We start from the raw sequence: 26950 nt of genomic DNA on the forward strand, positions 1-26950 counted from the left end.
AAAGTAAATGCAAGGAAACGTTTTCTGATTCACGCATCAAACAAATCTCAAAAAGAAAAACAACAGACAGCTATAGACAGAGCAAATATTATGAAATTCTTGGTGAAATTCCAGACATAAAAAATATTGCTAAATGGACAAGAAATAGAAGAGAAGACATCATTTGCGCTAGAATATCTACCAAAACACTCATTACACCTGGCCTTCTACATCGTTTTAACCTGTCGAATGAACCAAATTGCGAAACATGCCACTCTTTGAATAATTTGGATCATATCTTACTGCACTGCCGAAAATACTCAAGCGTAAGACGTTGCCTGTGGTCGAAGTTGGGCCTCAACTCTCTTTCAAGCTGTAATTTCAAACAACTCACGAGCAAAGCATTTGCAGATAAACTCTCTCTCCATATTTTCCTTCAACACTTGAAATTTTTTGACATTTATTGATTGAAGATATTGTTGAACGCTGGGATGACAGCCTTTGTAGCTAAAAATCCCTAAATCCCCCTCATTCAAACAAACAAACAAACGTTTTCTGTGATCATTTACTATCCCTATATTACTAATTTAATTAAACGGTTTTATTTAAAGCAAATATGGTTTAATATGTACAAGAAATCTACTCCAATTGGAGCCTAACAGCTAATTTGTAAACCTTTAGTAACAGGCATACATCTTAAATAGTCTAAATAAATAATTGTATTTTATATAATTTGAGTCAATAAATGCTGATGAATTACGAATTTTAAATTTTTACATATATCCTGTGTTTTATGAGCCATATTTAATAGAATATTCTTAGAACGCTAACATTTTAAATAAAAATAGTTGCACTTGAATCAACTAACTAAATCATTAAAGCTGACCGCCTTATGAAAATTTCAACATCACGGTTGAACGGATGATTTTAGATCGCTTCATCGACCGTGTCAAAGAAGCCAATCATCTCTCTGAGTTTCACAAAAATGATTGGTTTAGATTGTGAAAATTTTGATTGGTTCTAATATTGTAATATTTAAAACTTAATAAATCGGTCAGATTTGTACGCAGAAAATAGAAACGTTTATTTATTTATGTAAAAGTTGGAGAGTCAAGAATATTTTGCAGAATATGATTCCTTAGGGCCAAAGGATTGTTCAAAATTTAGACTTCATGATTTTTTGAAATATATTTATAAACCGAAGAAAATAAAATATTATTGACAGCATTTATATCATTTTAAACTAAAACTAAAACTGAATTTTTTAATGAATCCGTGAAATTTTTGTTGAATAATTCTTTGAGATATTATAAATTATGAAAAATATTCTGTAGTGCACATAAGACTTCAATGTTGAATGACTCTGCTTTCATTTCTTATATTTTTTTAAAGATATGCTGGGATTCAGTAAAATACATCACAATATTAATTATAGTTTTATTATTTTAACTTCAATTCGAAATTGAATTTTAACGGGCGCTAATAGAAAATTAGAGACACGTAATAGGGCCTACATAATAGTATAAATGAATAATATGACTATCAAAATTCTAAGTTTAAAAATATTTTGCTGGAAAACCTATTATGAGAACAAGTTACATAAAATATTAATTGAACATTTTAGATAGCATGAATACAGGCGAACCGGATAGTAGCCAAAGGCGGCTAGTAAAATAATAAAATCTACTAAAAAGTTATACATTTAATCCAATAAAGACAGATTTTTCTGGAAGAATTTTATAAAATTGTTACTGATTGTCTTTCCGCATGAGCTTTTCAAAACTGTCCAACCTAATATTTTAAATTTGTGCACCTGTGTTTTTTATTGCTTTTTCGTATACGTAGTAAAGAGAAAGTATAGCAATCGTCGAAAAATTCGAAGATGATATTTTGTCGAATCTCCACGTTTTAGACTTTCCTGAGTTCGAAAAATACATTTTTAGAAAATGCCCATCTGTCTGTCTGTGACAAAGACAACTCAAGAATTTTTTGAATTAGACGAAAAAAATATGATATATGGTCTTTATATCAAATATGTAGATTTCTATCAAATTTTGTGTAAGAAGTCTGTGTTCGGCTATTCGAATATAATTTAGCACGATAACTACAAAGTAAAGAGAGCTAGACATTAGCACGATAACTACAAAGTGAAGAGAGCTAGACATTAGCACGATAACTACAAAGTGAAGAGAGCTAGACATTAGCACGATAACTACAAAGTGACGAGAGCCAGACATTAGCACGATAACTACAAAGTGACGAGAGCCAGACATCAGCACGATAACTACAAAGTGAAGAGAGCTAGACAGATAAAATTCGATACACGCAATTAACATCTATAGTGTAGACATCCATCACATTTTGAACCATCACAAAAGAAGTTATTTACCATCTGTCGGTCTGTACTTTCAGAAACATGTAATCGTGATACCTCAAAGACGCAATGACTTAAATATATCTTATTTGGTATGGAAATTTGGGATTACAATTTTAATTCTGTGTCAAATGTATGTTTCAATCTATTGGAAAAAACGCGTCTAAAAACACAAATTCGATTTTCCCATACTATTAACCACATGCTATTGATTAATTTTCAAATAACTGACCAAAGATGGTACGATAGATTCAGTAAAAATGCTAAATTCACACCAAAGATTAATAATTCACTATTGATGAGCGCTAATACCATGCAAGCCGTTCTCTGGAATAACACCTTTATTAGAGAGAATGCGAGAAAGTTTTGTAGAGACTATTAAGCTGGTTTACGTAGACGATAGAATGCCATTACTCAAAAATTTAATTTATTAATTACATGAAATTTACATGAATTTTTGATGCTTTTATCAACATAGATATTGGTAGATAAGTATCAAATTTTTGCCAAATCCTTCAGAGAGGATTTGATTTTTTTTCCGTATGAACACGATAAACCAAATAGCAACGAGCAATGTATATTAAATCAAGCATACATTTTTAACACCACATTTGTAAATTTGTATCAGATTTTTTATTTATAAACTTTGGTCAATGATTCAAAATGTAAATTTGATTTCCCTACGTTGTAGTACTAAACTAAATACGAAACTCGTATGTGAAAGCGATGGAAAGAGTAGGTCCGATTAGGCTAAACCGCTTTTTCCATACATTGATTGGATATTATCAATTTTAAGAGCCAATTTTCTTTGAAAATGAACTAAAATAATAAACCAATTAGAATGGTTTCTCTAAGACTTTCTCCCATTCTCATTAATAAAAGTATTAATCATCTCGTCTCTACGTGAAAAAATGCCGACTTTCATTAAAATTATGAATGTCACGTGTGATTATATTCCTCCCGCCCATAAGTACTCTGCACCCCATAGTATAATGAAGCAAATAACATTTTGGACGTTTTTTTCCGACCGACTGAAACCTGAATTTGACACAGATCTGCAATGTTAGTAATAAGATCTTATACCAAATTTCACTCATCCTTGTCATAGCAGCATTTTAGAGACATCACATTTACATGCATCCCAAAAGTACAGACCGACATATGGTCAACTTCTTCACAGATTCGGTTCAAAATTAGATACGCATGTATATTTTAGATGCCATAAATATACAGTCAAATTTTATTCATGCAAGTCAATGTAATTTAGAGATAACATTTATATAGATCTACAAATGATCAATTCCTTCACGGATTCAGTTCAAAATCTGATGCAAATACACAATTTTTGATGTTAAATCTGTGTACTAAATTCTATCAATCTAGCAAGTTATATTTTGTAAATTTCGTATTGAACTATACTCGGATAGGTATGCATGCACTCGGTGAATGTATTTCATTTAAAGTTTAAAAAATATCTAAAAACTTCTAATAAAAACAAATAATGAATTTCTGTGTTATCACATTCAAAAATGGGCGGATATATTTTAAAAATTTGTTTTTCGGACACAGGGAAATATAAAGTGAGAAGATTCATCAAAACATCAATCCAATTTCTCATCCAAAAGAAAGTGTTTTATAAATTCAATCAAATTTTATCGAGTCTCCGTGATAAAATCTTCTGCTAGGACTTTTTTTAAAAATAAATATTTATATTGCATTTTCAGCATGATATTTAATCATTCTTTCAAAAAAAAAATATGTTTAACTAAAACAGAATTTTTTATACGTTCGTAATAAACTCACCAACCTCACATTTTTTAATTAAAAATAAAGTAGTTTTTTTAATGAATATAAATCATACTGTTCTTCTGCTACGGTTTTTTAAATTAATATTCATATTACATTTTAATCATAATATTTATTTATTCTTTAAAAAAATGATCGTAGCAAATTTTTCATCATTTCACTTAAAATAAAGTTGCGCTTCATATTTCCATTAATTTCATTAAATCAAAATTCTAATGAGATTTTTCCCCCAAGGTCTATGTTAAATAAATTAAACAGATGAAAATGAAAATCAATCAATAATATTTAATTAAAATTTTAAATATTCACGAACTTTTTTTCCCCATTTGTGCAAACCATTAAACTTTACTGATTTTATTTTTATCCGAACACATATATATATATACTTACATTCGAAGATAGCCTTCCGAATTTCTTAAGGAAACTAGATGGTGGGGTTTTCTTCAGCGCTAATGTTAGTCTAACTAAATAAAGGAGGGAAGAAGTTAAAGCTTTCCGCCTGAAATCGTTAAGAACATTAAATAGATTTCAGAAAAACCGTTCGGTCTATTCAACGCCGCGGAAGTTTTTTACATAATCCCACCCTCTCACACACATATATATATTTTTTATTTTTACTTTTTTTGCACACTAGATGGTAGAAGTTTCTAAAAAAAATGGCGTTACATCTAAATGTTCTAATGGCGTGCGTTGCTTTCTACGGGGCACGAAACAGTCGTTGCAGGGGCAAATGGCTTCCGAGAATGGTTCGGAATTTTAATATTTTTCTTCAGAAAAAGAATTTTATTTTTCTCTAGACTCTTCCCGCGAATGATCTTAAGGGGTACATTTTCGGTGATCCAGACAGAAAAAAAAAACATTTTGAATTTAAAATTGTACTTTGTAAATTGAGGTTCGGATATTAAAAGAATTTCCGAAGATAAACTTTTTTTTTATGTATGCGTCTGGCTTCTTTTATTGAAGCGAAAGTTAGAGAATAAGAAATACAATATAAGGAACAATGATATTTCTGCCTTCTCCCCCTCTTCTATTCCACCCCCCAACTTTGTACAAAGATTACTTCTAAAAAAAATTGGAAAAGTTTTGCCATTACAACTTTTTTCTATAGTACTGTTTCTTTTCTCCCATTCGTTAATATTTAATGATGCTTATAGTTTTTTTCCGCAGTCATTTTGAATTTATGTGAAGTTTTGGTTAACAAGATTTATTTAAAGATACAATTCGCGGTTACTTTTTTGAAAATCATTGTATAATTTTAAAGACGATTTAAATTTGTATCTGTTATAACGCTACTTAAGATAAATTGCTTCAAAATTTTGAAAGTTCGGAACACGGGAATAACGCTTAAAAATGAAAGCTACGTGAATATTTTAACTGATTGAAAGTAGTAATTTTTTTGAAATGGCACATTAAAAAAAGTTGAAACGCAACTTTGCATGTTGGTTGTGCAATTATTTTGTCAAATATTCACAATTTGATTGAAACAATTCATAATCCATGTCCTTAAAGTCCAAAATACCATATTACCAAATGCTAATACCAGAGGTAACTTTTAAAACAGCAGTAGCTCGATTTTCTTTTAGGCTGAATCGAACCAAATTTGAGACTATCCTTCCTATTAATAGCAACGCTGCAGACCATTATATCTCATAAACCAGCGGAAGTGGTCTCCTTAGAACTTTCTCGCAAACTCTCTAATAAAGGTGTTATCTCACAGAAATGAATAATTGCCTTGCATGAAATTGGCAAATAATACTTAAGAAATATTAACTTTGGCGTGAATTTAGCATCTTGTCTGAATTTTTCGTGTCACCCTTGGCGAGTTCCTTGGCGATTAATCCCTGGCCTGCGTTTAATAGTATCCGAAAACTGCGTTTTAAACGCGTTTTTTTTTCCAAACTATTGAAACAAAAATCTAACACAGAACTACAATTGTAGTCATAAAATCTCATACCAAATTTAATATATTTGAATAATTGCGTCTTAGAGCTATTGCATGTTTCTGAAAGTACAGACCGACAGACGGTCATTCCCTTGTTGGAAATGGCTCAAAATTTGAAAGGTGTCTAGACTATACATGTTAATTCTGTGTATCGAATTTTATCTATGTAGCTTTCATCCTTTTGTAGTTTTCGTGTTAAATTATATTCGAACAGCCGGACAAACAGACTTCTGAGCGGATTTTGCTCAAAATTTAATAGAAATCTATAAATCTGGTATAAAGGCCGTATACCAAATATTTATCCGTCTGTATCAAAGCGCTTTTTAGTTATCTTTGTCCCAGAAAGACAGGTGGATATTTTTCTGAAAATGTGTTTCTCGAACTCAGAGGTCTAAAACGAGAAGATTCGTCAAAATCTTGAGTTCGAATTTTTTGACGATTACTATACTGTCTCTACACTATGTAAAAAAGCAATGCATGCCAAATCATGGTATACCTTGAGTTGAAACACAGCTTAGTTAATATCTAGAGTAAAAAAGAAGAAATCACTGATGATATGTTAAAATACGTCTTTCTTAAAAAATGATGTGGCTCTGTTGATGAATAAAGTATGGGACAAGAAAACAAGGAAATATTACTATGAACTTCATCTTCAAGATAAAATATTACTTAGAGAATGCCCAAAAGCTCTAAAGTAATAAAACATCGCACAAAACCCTTTAAAACAGAAAAAACAAAAAAAAAAGTTAAGGGAAGAAAATAATAAAAATAGATTCCATTTAACACTACTCTCAGGCAAAGTCCAGGGCCATCGAGGGCTTCAGTACATTTCGCACTAAAATTGCCTTCTAGAATGTCGAAAACTTTTATAACTCGAAGGCTACTCACGTCGGAAAGTGGCTGCACTCCTAAAACTTAACTATAAACCTCTCTCTGTGCCACGCATGGGATTTTTATTGGATTCCGAGCAGGACTTTATTGCTTCCCTTAACCCTATTCGAACAAGACATAATTCCTTACACTAGAATCCGAAAGATTGTAAAAGTAAACCTACCAAATGCATTACAGCGTCTTTTCTGAAAGTATATAACAAAGTGAGGATTTTTCAAGCAATGTGATTACTTGGAGACGCAGACTAGAATACAGGGGTTTTATAGGAATGCGCAAGCTAATTATTCCATGTTGTTTTCTAGGTAATAAAGTACATAAAATCAAGAAATTACCCGTAGAAATATACGGGTAATTAAATGATGTAAAATATACAATTAGCCATTTTTGAATCATGTCATAACTATAATAAAATTTAAAAATTCTTAAAACTGATTTATATTAAAATTATTTTTAAAAAAATTCATGTCATCACATTAATTTTTATATTAGATTCCATTTGTTCAACTATGAAAAAACCACTTTGGAAAGGGTTATTACAAATGTCTTATTTTGCTATTTATTTTTTATTTTCTCATCTACATAGTAGCATAATAATCGTCAAAACATTCGAAATCCATATTTTGACGAATCTCTACGTTTTAGACCATCCTGAGTTCGAAAAACACATTTTGGGAAAACGTCTGCCAGTTTGTGACAAAGATAATTAAAAGACGCTTTGATCTAGACGGATGAAAATTGCTATGCTGTCTTTATACCAAATTTGTAGATTTATATCAAATATTGAAAAAAATCCGCTCAAAGAAACTGTGTATGCCTGTTCGAATATAATCTAACACGAATAACTACAAGATAATGAGAGCTCGATAGATAGAATTTGATATACAGAATGAACATCTATAGTCTAGATACCTATCAAATTTTGAGCCAAATCCAATAAGAGATTGAACATGAACATCTGCAAGTTAGTACTTTTCGAAATATGTAAACGCGATAAATAAAAATTGCATTAAATATATAAACTTTAATATTGATGTTGAGACTACAAAGGTAGTTTTATGCCAAATTTGATTTCAATCTGTTGTAAAAAACATGTCAAAGGCGCAAATTCAGATTTCGGATACTTTTAACTGCATTCCAAGGATTAATCGCCAAAAAACTTGCCACGGATGATACGATAGATTCAATAAAAATGATAAATTCAAGCCAAAGATTAATATTTCATAAATATTGTACACCAATACCTTGCGAAATATTCTCTGGTATAACACCTTTATTAGAATGTATGCGAGAAGGTTTTGAGGAGACTATTTCCATTGTTTTGTTTTGCATTCATTTATTATTATCCATTATACAATAAATACAAAAGAATTCATATTTAAAGTATATCGTGTAACTCATGGAAAATGAAATCTTCATAAATGAGCATTTAAATAATTAGAAATGCTGGTCTCCAGTTATTTAAAATTACATAGATTACATTTATGTAGTAAAAATTGGAATTGAAAATTCAGACTACAGGTAAATTTTGGATTTTCCCAGAGAAGCTAAAAGAAAAACGCATCAAATTTGGCATGAACTCATCTTTTTCCTTCCGTAATAAAGTGATATTGAACAGGCAACTCATTCGCTCCATTTTAAAATACGCAGCCCAAATTTGGAATTACCAAAACGGGCAGGGAAAAGATACAAACAATTCAAAACAAAATTTTTATAATTATTGTTCTCTTGTATGCTGACTACGAAGTTATTTACCAAGATCTCAAGATTAAAAAATATAAAGCAACTCCCAACAAATTTTTTTAATAAAATTGCTGATTACCGAAATGTTGCCATAAACCACAAAATCTTCACACATTCTAGTGGCAAACACATATCTTTACATCACTATAAAATTGTCGTTCTTTATTTGAACCAAACAAAACTGTGCCCTGAGTACCTTAATCATTTACGAGCACATTAATCAACAATTATTTTCTGCCTATCGTCTCTCAGCATGTTTGGACAGTACAGTCAAACATGGTTTTTGCTCTAAATTACCCCACAATCCAAACTTATCCGTAAACGCACTATTTACTAGGATGGTCCTTTGGCTATATCCAAATTGCTTTACAGCATCATTTAAGATCTTTTCATTTAAGGTTCCGCTGAAGACATTAGGAACATTTAGACTGACTAGAAGTGCGCGTGCAATAGCACTCAACGAAAGCGTCACATTTCAGTCAGGAAATAAAGAAAATTGTTGCTTCTATAAGGACAGTAATAAAAAGCTTTAAAGTTTAATACTTAAACATAGTACCGCAAGCTATTTTATAACATAATGACATTTTTTTTAGAATGATATTGTTCAAGGATGTTTGGCATTTGTCGCTTGTTGGTGCTTCAATAGAGCTTACATCGCTTTTATGTCAGTGGACATTTAAATTTTCTTTTATGATTCATGCTTCCTTAATTTAAAAAAAGACGTAGGAAGTCTTTCATTCATGAAAAGTTTTGCATTTAATTGTATAGAATAGTGAAAAAGAAAATAGAGTAAACATTTTATATCTTTTCATTTTACAAACTAAGTACAAATGTGACGTATATCAACAATTATGTTTCAAAAAACATACGTTAAAATTCACCCAACTAGATTGCTGTTGCTTTTTTTTAAAATTGAACTACGTAAGAAGTTTAAGGACACACACAAATGATTGATTGAAATGTGATGAGAATGGGAATTTTGGCAACAAAGATCATTATCTCCTAATGCCAAAAGAGTCCATTCAATACATGTTAAAAAACTTCAAAGATTAGAGAAGGATCGGAAGATACTGCTTATTAGAAACAGCTTTTTGAACAAACGGTTTGAATGAAAAACAGGAATGAAGATCGATATTAAGTTTTGCAAAAAGGTTTGACCAGTGGGTTGCGTATTTGGAAGAAAACAATGTTGTTTTCAAGATTTGGAACGTATGTTCAATGCTATTTTCAAGATTACAAACTTCGCAGTGAGGAAAATTGTGTAGACCAAATCTATACAGCAGTAATAATCATCCAGGTTAAAAGATGTGCAGTTATATCTTCTCTTCTATTGTTGAGCCATGGATTAAGGGAAAATATAGTGGGGACATCGAAATAGATTCTTGATATTTGCTATTTAGGAAAATATGACTCTTTTTTGTAGTGAGGTTTCCAGATAATCAGAAATTAAACCTTCTAAACTATTCTTCTATTCCAGCAATGGATGCAATGCCTGGTGACCACACCAAGCATATTTTCTGCTTTAATTTTCCCCGAGCTTGAATTTTGTCAGCTAATCTGTGAATGACTTTTGGAGATTTGATTGTAAAGCTTGAAGGGCCGAATAGTTGTTAGTCAAATATATAAATAACAATAGGCGGTCAATTCGTAGCCAGAATTTAGTTTGAAATATCGTTTTGGTTTTGGTTTGGTTGGTTGGTTTTGTGGTGTTTTATGGCGCAAAAGCCATATCTCGTCATATAGTTTGAAATATGACAAATATTAGTAATTTTAGAGAAAAAATTAATTTAATGCAATTTTTATCCACATAATTCGCTGCTTTTACAATTATCGAGTTCATATGTGCAAGAATCGATAGACAGACTTTCATTTGACAAATTTCGTCAGAAACTTGAAATAGATCTGCAATTTGTAGAATAAAGACTGCATCCGTCCATTTTTGATTTGTTGAATTCACAAACATATAAGCAGAACGACAGATGTTATTCCAAAATTATTTTTTCTTCAGAGATCAGGGAGATCCAGAATGTAGAGTTCAAATTTTCTGGCAATTTATAAAAATTTCTCTTACTGTTTTGCATTCGGAAAAAAGACTTTTTTAAAGCAATCATTTTAAATTTAAAGGTGATAATGGACAGAATACATTTTACATCTGCGATATATTTTTCTCAAAGTAGAATCTCAAAAATTAAGGAAATATTGACATTTTAATGGCGTTCATGAGGAGATTTCAGATATCTCATACCACTTCGAGAAATAACGTGTAAGCTAATATACGAGACGTGTAACGTGTAAGCTAATATACGAGAACGAAAAAACATCCTAAAAACAAACATCACCCACCCTGAGATTTAAGAAACCATTAAATATACTTTTTCTCTCTAATTTCCCTGCCTCGCTTTATCTGCATACCAGAAGAAACGATACATAAAAAGGACGAGAGAAAACAACTGCAAAATCGTTCAAAGCAAAAAAAGTTATAAACAAATAATAATAAAAAGGAAAAGAAAGCGAGAGATAATATTCTATTGGAGAGGGGTGGAAAATGGGGTTGAAGAAAAGGCGCGTGATCGAGAAAAACAAACGAATCATTCGCTCCAGATTTATTCGTGAGAAAATTTATTCCAATATCGTTAGAAGCAGCTCGTAAGGTGTTTGGGACGGAAGGGGGAGGGGGGCGGGTAGTATCGATTCTTCGGAAAGGGAGGGGGGATAGCTTGTATTACAGGAAATTAATCATCCGTAAAGTGTAAAAGAGGTTTTGATAAAAATAATAAAGAAGGCGAAAGTATCGGGGAATATGTGCCGACCCCTTAAAATGAATTAAAAAATGATTCTTGAAGGATTCTTAGAAGAATTTAATAGGGAATTTTTCTCGGGGCTGACTCTTAAGGAAGTAGTAGTTAATTAAGCCTCCCCCCTTCCTACATCCCAATTCTAAATGATCTTCTTCTAAGTGTTTTCTGAGGAGTATACTTAACACCTGAGCGCACCTAAATGACTGTTAATCTCTGCACCTAATTAACTAGAAAAGTAGCGGAAGAAGTGAGAAGAGGGGTGTAAAAGGGGTGTTTGAGAAACAGCGGCAATTACTTCCAAATTGCCTTTTCGTATAGAAATTAACAGAAAATAAAATGGAACACTTCCCTCCCCCTTCCATTTCAACACTTCTCTCCAACGCCCCCACCCCCACCTCCTTGCAGCCATGGGTAAACTATCCACTTAAAACTTTATGCTTGGGAATATGGGTGATTTTTAGAGCTGATGACGGAGTGTTGAAAGAAGTTGAAATTCGAAATGAGACTCGCTTTTGAAATTTAGAAGCTTATGGTGTCTGTTTAGATGACGATTCAAACCGACATGAGAAAATTAAAAACGGAGAGCTCCTGAATGATTCCATCTTTTATTCCGTTTAATAGCCGCTGCGAAATTTAATTATTGTTGATAAGATTTTAATTAAGAAATTTCATTCAAAAGGAATATTTAATTGAAAGAACTGCCTCGGTGGAAGGAAAATAGAAGATCTGAAGAGAAAAAAAAAGTTGTATCGATCTTTAAGCATTTCAAGTGATCCTCTATGAAATGTGTTTCGATTTGCTACTAATCATTTTTTTTATTTCCTCTTTCGCTTTACTAAGGCATTGTTCAAAGCTTACATAGTCTTTTTGCACATGAATTTCTGTGGATAATTAGCTAATCGTTTAATTCTGCTATATAGTATGAAGTGGGTATACTATATTTCGAAGAAATATGCAGACTTATTTTTAACCATTTAGACTAACCCCCCCGACGGGCACCTCGAAATGAGGATGAGATGCTTCCGGCATGGTGGTTGGATCTCGCCACCCTGGAGAGTACACTAATAGATGGGGGATCTGACTCTTCCCATCGATGACGGGACGTACTTCCTTCGGGGAGGGTTGTACCGTGGCCGGCGACGGCCCTTAGGACTCAACGACAGTTCCCGCCAATGTTGCTGTTGCGGTGGTACGGTCATTCAGTTTTTATGGTTTAGAGCCGTGTGCCTTCGTAGCGGGTCGGAGAGTTAGATGGCTGACTAACCATATAGACTTACTTATGGTTAAAAATAAGTCTTGCTTATGGTAGACATTTTTAACCATTATTGTCCCACGGAGGAGGGGGGGGGCACCTCATAATTGAGGATGAGAAACTTCCGGTATGATGGCTGGTTCCCGCCACCCTTGTAGATACACAAAAAGGTGGAGATATGGTTTCTCCCATCGATGACGGGACACACTTCCTTAGGGAAGAGTTGTACTGTGGCTAGTGAGAGTGGCCCTTAGGACTCAACCACAGTTCCTGCCAGTGTTGCTGTCTCGGTGGAACGGTCATTCAGTTTTATCCGGGCGCCTTTCAACCAGTTTGTGGTTGTTGTAGTAACTATACATATCAATTTTTAATTTTATAAACCATTTTTTCCAGATTGGCTAAATGGTGGTACTCCAGTTATTTCAAGATTTATCACTTCGATCTTGTAATACTTATGTCATCTTTCTGTTCTAGTTGACTGTGCCATCGTATACAAGTTTAATTAAATCTTCTGATGATGTCATCAAAGTAAATGTTAAAACACAAGGCCCCAATTTTAATCCCTAAACAACTCCAGCTTCCGACTATTTGTCCTAAAGAGACACTGCAATTGAAATTTTTTCTTCTAAAATGGCAAAATGATCGATGCCAATTTACTCTGAATAGATCCTTATTTAATTATTATAATCAATTTTATTGATGCTAATATTTATTTATTTTAATGCTAATTTTTGGTCAATTTCTTTTTCTTTATTACGTTCCATCGTATGTTGTATTATTCGGAGGGAAAATTACGAAATGTAATATTTTTATCGCTATTTTAACTTTATTTTAATAGCTATATTTATTTAAGTATTTAGCATAATCTATTGATTAATGCATTATTTCTAAAACTGAATTCATTTGAAAGTTGAAATCAGCGGGAGAATCTCCCCAAAATTTTCTCGCGTACTCTCTAATAAGGGTGTCATCTAATAGAACGCCTTGCTTGAAATTGGCTCACAATAGATACAAAATACAAATATTTGGCGTTAATTTAAATTTTTTTTGAATTTACCCAGCTATCCTTGGCGAGTTTTTCGACGATTAATCTCCGACATGTGTTTAACAGTATGGTCGAATCTCTGTTTTAGACATGTTATTCCCAAATGATTGAAACAAAAATTTTACGCAAAGCTATTCTTGAAGAGACAAAATTACATACCAAATTTCATATATTTAAGTCGTTCCATTTTTGAGTCATCACGTTTACATGTTTCTGAAAATACATAACTATTGGAGATAGCGAGGATCAAACTCGCAACATTTGGGTTCGTAGCCGAGTAACATGACCACTAGACAAAAGTGATCACTCGTGTCCAGAGGCCGTTATCTGGCTTATAAAGCTTAACCACAAATACAGTCAAACAGACGATCAACCCCTTGTTGGATTTGGTTCAAAAATTGAGAGACGTCTACACTATTGTTGTTAAATCTGTATACCCAATTTTATTTATCTAGCTTTCTCCTTTTTGTAGATATAGTATAAACTTGCATTCGAATAGCATGACAGACAGACTTTCTGTGGTTGGATTTTGCTCAAATGTTGACATAAATATACAAATTTGGTATTAAGACCGCATACCAAATATCAATAATCTAGCTCAAAGTGTTTTTAAATTATCTTTGTCACAGTCAGACGGACGGACGGACATTTTCCAAAAATGCGTTTTTCGAATTCGGGAAGGTCTGAATCATGAAGATTCGTCAAAATTTTGAGTTTGAATTTTTTGACGATTTTTTTACATCCTACTTTCTTTTTTACTTTCTCTATATCACGAATATGAAAAAGTAACAAAATAGAGAAACATGATCAAGAAATGGATTCCTGATTAAGATATGTAACTTTGATGTCACTATTTTTCATCATTTCGGTGGAGTTCTTGAGTTAGAAGGGGAAACAGACAGAACACATGCATTTTTTAAATAAAAATTTTACATTCTAAGTAAGTTAAAAAAATAAATTTCGAAATTCAGTTAAGGTTAACTCCCTCATTGTCAAAATGTTTGAAACTTTCTAATATTTTATTTCATGTTGAAAACTTAAACAATAAATGACAGAAAATCGGTCAGAATTTTGCCTAATTTTACCTTATTCTAAGTTGCCATTAGAGTCAACTGAAATTTATCCTCCCCATCTGATCGAAGGAAAAAAAAAAAAGCTTTTCGTCACTCAAAAGCACATAACCTTTCCCTCTCCTTCTAATATTTCGTAAATTTTCTTGAACATCGTTTTGAAATATACCCACTCACCAAGCGCATTACCGGAATTTTAAGGAAAGTCGAGAAAAAAAAAATCCAGCCAAATGGCGTGCATTCCAGCGAAAACACGCCAGCTAAAAATAATTGCCAATAACGACGGTTCAGTGTTTCTTTTTCAATGGTTAATTTTCCACTGGTGAAGATTAATCGGAGGATCCGAGACGGAAAACTTCAGCAGGTAACGAGTGTCAAAAACACTTAGGGCCGACCTTCTTAATTAACTTTATGGGCCACTGCTGGGGTCGATGCAGTTCAAAAATTACCTGAAAATTTTTCAGCTTTTCCATTTTCCACCATTAGAAGGTTAATTAATAAACGCTTCGCAAAGAAATACAACCGCCGTCACAACAGAAACGATTAGGGAAAATGGGCGTGCGTCAATTTTTCTGGCGATTTTGTGCATGCGAGTTCGAGGGGTGGCCATTACTTGAACACGACTGCCGTTTCTTGAAAAAAAATATGGGGTAAAGATTAATGCGCAAGTGACAAATTCACCAGAAGTTTTCAGTTTTGTAAACCAACCGGAACCTAGTAATTTAATCGGTGTTTTTAATCTCTTTTTTATTTGTTTCATTTGTTTGATAGGGTCCAATGAAGGCTATTTATCAAGATGTTTCTATTTTTATCTCGAAGACGCTTAAAATATTTTACGAATTTTTTCAAAAGACTTTAAATATAAGATCTTAAATTTGTTTTCAGAGACTAAAATCTAGATGCTCTGATAATTGATAAAATTAATATGGTCTTTATAATAATATTTCAAATGGTTAATTAATACTAGATAAATTATACCATTAATAATTAGTGGAAATATGGATTACTGAGTAACATTATCTTTTCATGAAAGATGTTGTGTGTAAGTATGCACCTAATAATATTTTTAAAAATATAAAATTTTTATGATACTGTTTGCTATTTTGTATGCATATTTTTTATTTGTTTGTCATGAATTTTTCATACTCCCTTATATATAAGAATGGATTTCACTGATTAGCTGCTAATCTAACAGGAAAGTATTAAAATATTATTTTTACCACTGTGTATATTCATAGCAATTCTTTAAGTGGGAAACTAGATTGATTAAAAAAATTAATCATAAAATAATGGATTTCTTACAACTAAATGGAATAATAATGGAAAAATAAAATAATGGATTTCCTACAACTAAAGTTAAGAAGTGTTCTTATTCACTCCATTTCATTTTATTGTTGTAACATGCACTGATAAGATAACTCCATATTATTAGCCGCTTCTTATGATAAAAAAAGTATATTTCTTAATACTTCTTCCCCTTTCCTGTATCTCAAAACGTATTGATGCCGTCGTTCTGTTCCTGAATTTAGATTTTCTAGGATGGCAATATAAAATAACAACAAAAGTTAGTTGAACGAATATTGAACAAAGTTAAATATAATGCCGAATTTACACTCGGCCAGTTATAAGACGGCCAGTAGGCAACACATGCGCAGAAAGGGACTGCTTAATGCTTGCCATGATTTTACAAGATAGGTTCAGGCATTCCATGCTAAATTACCGTTTTGGCGTCGCTAAAATTTTCTTTTCCACTACTTATCTTATTAAAATGATGGATATTTACATTAAGAAACTTGGTGGAAAAAAAAAAGATCCACATACCTAAATTTAGAAAACCACAGAAAAGAAATGGCAAATAAAATGGGGGGGGGGGGGGAGCATATCGTCCGATCAAAAAGAACAAAGATAAAAAAATGTCGGAATTAATTTATAAGTGAAGTTTTTTTTATATATATATTATTATAGAAATGCATGCGCAGTAACAGGAAAATACAATTCAGCGGCATGCAGTTGTCCCATCAGGATAAGTACTTGCAATGGACCGAACAGCATTTTTCAGCCTTTCTGTGCATGCGCTGCCTACTGGCCGTCTTATAACTGGCTAAGTGTAAACCCGGTATAAAGATAACCAGTTGTAAATTTTTTTTTATTGGATGTTACAAATTTTGATGCATTTCATAAAAGTAATTCTCCCATTTTAATTCCAGATATTAATGATTTACTACAATAGAGATTTAGCCGCTCGATGAACAATTGTGCAACATATTAGAGAACTGAATGAATAACCTTGTTTCTTTAATTACTATGCATCTCTTCTTTTGTACATCTCTAATTCTTTTAATCTTTTTGTTTTGTTTTGTTTAGTTAAAGGGCAAATTTCATAACTCTTTACGAGCTTAAATCAAGAGGAATTAGTGTCTATTTTTCACATGTCCGAGGACATACTGGCATTTTAGGGAATGAAAGAGCCGATTGGCTTGCAAAGCAAGCTACAAAGCTAAACACCATTGATCCTCTGAGCATTCCCAAATCTCACATTCGCAATGAGAATCACAAAAAGACCCTTCTCTTATGGAATGAGCTATACCAGAATTCGTCAACTGCCAGTTTAAATTATTTTTCCCCGCAATTTCTAAAAGGTTAAATAACAAGCATTTCTATAGTGATTTTCGCTTAAAATTTCTTACTGGCCATGGTAATTTCAATTACTATCTCAAAAATTTGGATTATCGGACACTGATCTGTGCTCCTGCAGCGTGGGTGGAGTTCAAAACGTCGAACACTTGATTTTTGACTGCTCCAAACTTACTGAAGGGAGAAGGAATTTTATTGTGGATCTCGATGCCTGTAATATTAAGTTTCCACCTCCTCTTCATGTTTTGGTCGACCACAAAATGGCTTTTTTCTCATTCTGTAAATTTATTGCCTTTGCTGCTTCAATTTTTAATTAGTCATGCTGTTATTTTTATCCTTATTTTATGTTTTTTTCCCTTGTATGTAGTTGTTTCTACTTACTTCTGTAAGCCTTGTGCTGTACATTGTGGTGCACAAGGATCGACTTATTATTAACAAAAAAGGGCAAATTTGCAACGGAAGATATTATTAAAGAGCTGTGGAAAAAGAACATAACTGTCAATTTTGAGTTGTTAAGAATTTTCAAAATCTACGTCTTTGCTATACGAATAACGGAAAATTTTGCTTTGTTTGAATGTTACTAATTTTGATGCATCTAATAAAAGTAATTGCTTTATTTTAGCTGTACAGAAAAATAATTTACTACAATAGAGCTTTAATAGTTCGATGAACGACTGTGCAATATATTAGCAATTTGAATGCAAAACCCTCCGATTCTTTAATTATTGTGCATCTCTAATTTTGTACATGTCTTTAATCCTTTCAATCTGTATTGTTCGGTTAAAAGGTAAATTTTTAACGGGAGGTATCATTAAAGTGCCGTAGAAATTGAACATGTGTCTACTTTGAGTTGTCAATATTCGAAATCTATGCCTTTCCGATACCAGTAGTAGAAAATTTTAATGCCCCCATGTCTTAGGTACATGTATAAAAGTTTGTCGGCCAAGAAGACTACATTTGATACACGGGAAGACAATATAAAATCTGATAAGAGAGTACGTAGTTGACAACCGTATCAACTTACATATGAATATTTAACATTATCTCCACACGAATTAAAATTAGACAACAAAATCAAATTGAGAACTCTTCCAAAACAAAATAAAAGTCTATCACTTTCCGTCCATAATCATTTTAGTAATGAACATTCCAGGTTGCCAAAGTGTTTCACAAGCAGCCAAGTCCACTCCTCCAGCCATTAATTGAATAACTCATCAAAGTGCGAAAGTTGAAGAAGCATTCAGTTTCATCTTCGCGCTGTGCTGCAACCTCATTAGTTTTAAGAGGAAAATAAATATTAATTAAAATTATATCCCCGCGAGGCCAGTATTTTTGGACTGAAACTACTTTCATAAATGGAGCGTTAATTAGACGTACAATGTAGTTAAAGCGAAAACTTTTAGCTCGAGATCGCCATAAATTTTAAAACTCTTTAAGAGCTCAGAATGATCGATGGTTGTATTGGGTTTTGGGTGGCATTACACGACGGCACTCTTTTAAAAGACTTTGTTTTTTTAATATTTTAGCAACTTGTGAACAGAGGTGGAAACATGAGTGGTAGCATTTGGAAAACTTTCGAGGTATCGTTACATAACCCATCAGATATTCGGAAGAATGGTGAGAGAAATTTTTCGGCCATCAAATATGTATGAAAATTTTTTTGAAACAGTAAGGTGTCCTTCAGATGTTATCATTTTACATGGAAAAAATAAAAACATTGACTTGAATACATTATTTTATGGTATACATTATGTATGATTATTAATTATAAAGGATGTCCCAAAATTAACGCAAGATTTGAATGTGTCACCATTCGTACAGCAAAATATTGGCAACCCTATTAGAAAACCATTTGATAGCTGATAGTTCAGCGTTAGTAAAAAATGGAGCGTTCATTGTTGTACAACATTTAAAAAATAAGGAAAGTCTGGCGGCCACAGTTTGAAAATTTAAGAATTGCCCTCCTAAAACGTGTGATTTAACACCATTGGATTTCTTTTTATGGAGTCATTTGAAATCAAAGGTCTATACTAACAAGCCCACAAGCACACGAGCATTAAAGGAGGAAATTCAACGTTGCATCAACAAAATGGTCAAAATTATAAAATGGTCAATTATTATAAAAGAGTGTGTATTAGACAGCAAAGCCGTGGAGGCTATTTACCTAATGTGTTATTCCAAACATAATCCTATCCTATGTGTTTTACGATTCAATAAAAATATAACAATTTAAAGGAAAAAAAAAACTGTGTTTTTTGTTTAATTCATATTTTTGTGTTGGCACTTTGTTCTATTTTCATTTTTACTAACCCTAAAATATCAGCTGTGAAATGGCTGTTTTAATAGGATTGCAAGCACTTTTAGCACGCATGGTGGTGGCAAATTCAAATCTTGCATCAATTTTGAGACAACCTTTATAATTTTTCAAAGGCAGCAATATTTTTAGATCTTCTATTAAGACCTTATTCCATAAATTTTATTGATGGATTGTATATAGCGTATTGTCTTTTTTATTATTAAGTTAAATCACTACTGATGACAGAAAATAAGATTTTTGTTTTGTTTGGGCATCAAGATGGCTAACAGATTTTATAAGTGTATTGCACTAATCAAATTAAAATAATCTAAGTAGAATAGGTTAATTTGTATAATATTCCCTTTACAACTACAATAACATATATAGAATATTACAAAAAACAGTTTTTTATCATTCCTACATGATTAACCATGAGAATTTTTCCTCTGCAATGTGAAAGAATAATAATTCTTAAGTTCCTAAGCTATTTATTTCCATAATCTAAAAAAGCAAAATTTTTTAAAAAGAAAATAAATATATGCATACAAGTTCAATACATCTTATTTCATAAAACTAAATGATGTACTGATCAAGAACAAATAAAGAGGGATTAACCACGGAAAAATCTGAATGACCGGACCGCCACAACAGCAACACTGGAGGGAACTGTGGTTGAGTCCCAAGGGCCATCCCGACCACGGTGCAAACCTTCTCTTAGGAAGGGACCCACTAAGGCGGCGAGAACCAACCACCATGCCGGAAGCTTCTCATCCCCCATTACGAGTTGCCTCCCCCATGGGACTATATATTTTCTAAATATGTCATAAAATATTTAGTCAAAATAAATAATCAGTGCGTGAATGGTGATTTTCATTTATTACTTTAAGATTAAATTTCACACAGCAAAAAAGTCCCAACTGTGAAATGAGTTAAACATTAGTTAATTATCCCTTTAAAAGGTTAAATATCAATCAATAAGTGCAAATAATTTAAATCTAGACAAAAAGAAAGAACAGCTCTAGACTTTTTTTCTTTTACTTAGGTTTCCTAAAAAAAAACAAAAAATTAAAGTAATTTAGTGATTTTAGAAGATATAATCATAATGAAATAACTCTTCAACAAAAACATCGCCGAAAGGAAATTTTCCAACTACAAAGTTTAGAGAACTAATCTCTTAACAAGACAATGAAAGAAGTTAAAAAAAAAGGTGTAAACAATAATTTCGAGATTTTAGATACGATGTCATGGTTAAGAAAGATTAAAACAGAAATTCCAAGTTAAGAAAACAAAAGCGTATCAAAAAAGGGTATGAAATCAGTTTCGTTATAAGATTTAGTTCCAATTGCTAATATACAACTACTATGTATTTGTTAAATCTTTGTCTATTGAAAAATGAATTTATCTTGCGTGATATTTCGTTCTGAATTTTGTAGTGTTGCATACCAATCATACAGCTTTTGCGTTAAGTTGTGAATTACGTTACTTAAGTTGTGAATTACTATGTTACTGACATGTTCTCTATTCCTGAATTGCTAGTATTCGTTAAAAATTCAATTCCTGTAGAGTCTTAAGTAGTTTTAAATCTTTGTCTATTGAAAAATGAATTTATCTTGCGTGATATTTCGTTTTGAATTTTGTAGTGTTGCATACCAATCATACAGCTTTTGCGTTAAGTTGTGAATTACGCCTAACTATTTTAGTAAATATGCATATCTATAGACTTGATAGAAAAATTGAAGATTTCCTTGTAATTCAACAATTCTTCAGTTAAGAATTGTGGATTTTTTTTTGGAAACTAAGTGCAGGAAAGATGATTACAGAACATATAATTTTCAGACACTTATCAGATAACAATACAACGTAAGTCTCAATTCCCGATAGCGCTGAGGTAAAGCACTCGACTTCAAAATGAAAGTTCCTGTTTCATATCACAAAGACGATAATAGCGAAAGTTTCCGTTTATTTCTTATTTTAATTAAAATTTCAAGAGTATTCTTTACCATTCCAGAACTGTGTTCTGGGACATTCTATGTTACTGACATGTTCTCCATTCCTGAATTGCTAGTATTCGTTAAAAATTCAATTCCTGTAGAGTCTTAAGTAGTTTTAAATCATACATAATATGATTAAGAATTTGGTGCAATTTTAATAAGAGTAAGAGACTTGACTTCGGTGATTTAATAAAATTGTGACTGGATGTTTAACGAAAAATGTTTTAATTTTTCTGTCATAGTTCCCAAAATGTCAAAACGAATTTACAAGTGGAAATAAGAAAATATAGTTGAGACATTAAGAAAATTACGTAAATATAAAATATGGTTTAATAATTCTCATAGCAATGTGGATTTTCTAAAAAAAAAAAAAAAAAAAAAAAAAAAAAAAAACTACCCGACATCAAAAATTAAACTTGGAAGGCTCAAAGATCAGACCGAAGAAAGAGGAGGAAATAGCAGGTTAAGCGTATTCTTATATTATTATTTTTGGATTACAGCAACTGATTTAAGAAAGTTGATATTTAAATTAGCTAAAAAAAATATAAGTTTCCACATAATTTTGACTTGCAAAACAAATTGGAAGGAAAAAGTGATATTACAAGTTTATGAAAGACCATCCATCATTGTTTTTACGCACTCCAGAGGCAACTTAAACGGCAAAAGTACGACATTTTAATAAAGAGCGAGTTTATGAATTCTTTGACAAGTACGAGGAAATACTAAATAAACAAAAAAAATTTCCTCATTAAGTATATAATGTTGGTGAAATCGGCCTTTTGGCGATAAATTGCAAAAAATAATTGCGCGTGAAGGAAATATTTGGCCAAATATTCAAAAATATTTGCGTGTCATATTTCTACCTAAATAATTGGAACAAAAGGATAAAGTTTGTTTAATTTTGCCTCAGTTTATTCTTTCATATGATTTTAAAAAAAATACGTGGTACGACTCAAGATGCAAGTCCATTGTCATTATCTCTTCCATTTTTTACTTCCTCTTATGCAAAGTACAGAGAAAGTATTGCAATCGTCAGAAAATTCGAACTCGAGCTTTTGAAGAATTTCCACATCTCAGACCTCAATGAGCTCGAAAAATACATTTTTGGCGTTGTGTCCATCTGTATATGAACACGATAACTGACTGTGACGATGGACTTTGACGCAGACTGACGATGGACTTTGGTCAGAATTTGTCGATTCGTACCAAATTTTGAACGAAATTCATAAACAAAAAGTTGGTATGTTTGGCTGTTCAACTGAAAGTGAGTTAAATACTCCAAAACGTCAAGAGCTAGGTAAATAAAATTTAATACTCATGTCTAGCATTTAAAATATAGATTTTGAATCATATCTGACCATGGAATGATCGTTTGTCTATCTGTACGCAAGTAAACGCAATAACTCTTAAATGGAATGATTTAAATTAATGAAATTCGGTATAATATATTATGACTACAACTGTAATTCCCTGTCAAATTTTGGTTGCATTCGCTCCGCAAAAAGACGTTTAAAATACATATTCACACGACATATTCAATAAAAATTCATGCCAAAGATATATGTTTCATTTGCGGCGTTACACAAGATCCATAATTTTATGCGGGGTAGGAGAAGATTTTAATTGAAGAATAAGCGATAAAGTTACGAGCAGTAATTCTCGTTGGTTATTTAGACCTTTCGTCAAAAATGAAAAACAGTTTTGGACTTGTGCATTTTATAAACAAGGCAGTCTTTCTACTAAGGTTTTGATGATATAAAAATGTTTCTTTTTTTTAGGCAGATTTCTGAGTAATTCATCATTTTTCTTAAAGAAAAATTGCTAAAATTGTATCTCTTCCTTCATTGATAAGTTAACTGATTTCACTTTAGCCCCCTCCCCACCAAGGGAATTATGAACAAAAAAATTCAATGAATTGCAAAGAATCTATTACCTCACCGTCTACAAAACTTAACCAACTAAATTTCCAACTTAGAAACTTTGAAATCTAACTTAGTTGCTTCACAAATATTTCACTTTCATTGTTGAAGACTGACGATACGTCTCTCAAACTTCTTACTCATTTTCTTTGAACCAAACTCCTTAGCAGAAAGAACAGATGACAGTCAGACTGCGGGCGTCTGCGGATGCTCGGGGAACGCTGTTATTTCGGTTCGGATTATCTGATGGACGTCAGTTTAGGCAACACTTCCTCTTGACAAGCAACAGCCTCAGCACGTGGGAAAATTCGCACGCGACAACAAAGACATGCTTTTTCCCCGACAGAACAACGGCTTTTTGTTTCATGAAGAGAACTTCGTCGAAACCAATTACCATGTGTTGGCGATCTTTGAAATGTTTTGTGTGGTTTATTCAGAAGCATGCAAATGACTTAATTAAAAAGAAGTTTCAATATTGTAGAAAGAAGGGAGAAAAAAAATTATGACTTTTTTTATATGAATAAAATAATTTTATGATTCATAATCTATCATTTATTACATATTTAAAAACGAAAAAATGTTTTTAGATTAATATTAAAAATTAAAAATATATCCAGAAATATTTTTAAAAAATAATTTGTTAAAACTCTTAAACAATAATTATATAGCAGGTGTTCTCGCTAAAGATGGTCTAACAGATAACTTCTATATCCCCAGACGTAAAGTATATATTTCCAATTGGAATAAGAGGGAGTGTGTCTCCCCTAAACTTTCTCGCAATACCCCGATAACGTTTTGCATAGCATTGGCGTACATATTCCAATGGCGTGAATTTAGCATTTTCACTAAATCCATGGTATCGTCCTTGGAGAGTTACTTGGCGAATAATTGGCACGAATTTAGCGTTTTTTCCAAATCCATCGTATCATCCTTGGCGATTAATTCCTGGCGTGCGATTAAAAACAACTGAAAATCGAATTTGTGTTTTGGATGCGTGTTTCTCAACCGATTGAAAAAAAAAAAAACTTGACCTCAAACTACACTTGTAATCACAAAATGTCATACCAACTTTGATGTATTTAAATAACCCCGTTTTTGAGTTATCACACGTACATGTTTTTAAAAGTACAGACCGACCGACAATCAGCGCCTTGTTGGATTTAGCTCAAAATTCGACAGGTGTCTAAACTGTAGAGAACTGTAGCAATTTTGCATACCGAATTTTATCCATCCAGATCTCTTTGTTTTGTATTTATCGTATTAACTTATATTCGACAAGTCGGACAGACGGACTTTCTCTGGATGGATTTTCCATAAATTTTGATAGATACAAATTCGGTAAAAAGATCGTATACCAAATTTTATCCGTCTAGCTCGAAGCGTTGTTGAGTTATCTTTGTGACATACAGACAGTCAGACATTTTCCCAAAACGTGTGTTTCGAATTCAAGTTGGTCTAAAACGTGGAGATTGTTCAAAATCACAAGTTCAAATTTTTCGACGATTACAATAATTCTTTCATAGTTCATATACAAAAAAAGTAAAAATTATTATTGCCAGAATAAAAATGAAATTCATCATTTATTTATACTATTTATCTAAATTACAAAAATAATGTAAAAACTTTTCACATACACTTTTGTAACAACTTTTCCTTAGAAATACTTAAAATATAGCAATCATGACTCTTTTCCTACACGAAATTAGAATTCCCGAAACATAGTTAAGAGGGGGGAAAACCAGGCCAACTGCATTAGAGCTCACAAAGAACGCAAATGAAATCTACAGACTTGAGAATTCCAAATGCAAAGTAAAAGAAACACAATTTCATTAGAAATCTTTGTGCATGAAGAAGACTGGGTGAAAGGCAAAGAGGAAAAAAGTAACTTCATTAAGGAGAGACACGCCATTTTCTTTTAGTCATTTCCTTTGAAAACAAACCGGCTTCGGTTTACTTCCAGAAGAATAAAGAGAGAGAGAGAGAGAGAGAGAGTCACTGGTGAATGTTTCCCAAAATGAGCCGCCTTCCTCCCATTTCCGATCTCTTCCACGCTTTTCAGAGTTCTAGGAAACGACCCCAAATGTGAACAGTCAAGGCGCCATTTTGAATGCAGTCAGTACATATGCATTAATGAACACAGTAATGCAAGCGTAATACATAGTAAAAGTATGTCATATGGTAATGTCGTATGTATTAAGAATTTGTTTCAGTTTAAACCGTATCGCGTATTGATGACAAATACCTGGAAAATCGAGCTCTGCTCGGCAGTTTTTTTAAACTTGTTTTTCCGACGAAAACTAATTTTGTTACGAATCACATACTGATTATATACGAATATTTTTCAATCTCACCTACGTATGAACTGGTCCTTCAAATAAAAAAAATCATGAATGCATATAGTTTAACACGTTATTTGAAACAATTTGCTATAATCACAGTTTTCATTTTACAGTTTATCTATCATTATTTATATTTTTGAACTTACACTTAGTTTTACCATGGTGAAACTGGGTCTGAGATAGCGCTATATGACATTGTCAGCACGAGATCAGATAGAAAAAGGCTCTAATAGTTAGTTATAAAAAATGTTTTTTTGTAATTATATAAATTTAAAAAACAAAACCTTATCTAAATATAAGATTTGATCCAAAGCATTAAGATGCTCAGTTATCAACAAAAAAATATTCGAATAAAATTAACATCAATAGAACAAACGGATTTTGGAGTTATGATCTATCTAAAAGATTTATTCTTTTATTTTTTGTGATTTATTACAAATTTCATTTATTATTTTCGTTGTGCGAAAAACTATAATTCTAAAAAGAAGTCAAAGAGTCAATGTACAGCCAAGGCAAAAGAATAAAAAAATACAACCTAGGTATGAACTGGAAATAAGTTATAGGAAGTGCACACAAATATATCTTGTAACAATATAGATGCATATAAGGAACAATGTAATGTTACGTGTGCATAAAATTACAAAGTTCTTATGTACGAGGAAAACGAAAAAAGAAAAAAAACCCGAATAAAATTACACGAAAATAATAATTATTGAGAATATTCGGGGCCAAAACATATTCGAATAAAATTAACACCAATATAACAATCATTTATTTGAGAGTTCTGATCTATCCATAAGTTTTATTTTTTGATTTCTTGTGATTTATATCAAATTTCATTCATTATTTTCATTGTACGAAAAACTACAATTCT

The 26950-nt window shown here is 32.0% G+C and overlaps 1 protein-coding gene across 1 annotated transcript in view; it reads right to left on the minus strand.

Moving 5' to 3' along the window:
• Window positions 1–26950, minus strand: part of LOC129966571 (uncharacterized) — a 454962-nt gene that overhangs the window by 72677 nt on the left and 355335 nt on the right. The window lies entirely within an intron of this gene.

Source organism: Argiope bruennichi, chromosome 4 (assembly GCF_947563725.1).
Source record: "Argiope bruennichi chromosome 4, qqArgBrue1.1, whole genome shotgun sequence".
NCBI classification, from domain to species: Eukaryota; Metazoa; Arthropoda; class Arachnida; order Araneae; family Araneidae; genus Argiope; species Argiope bruennichi.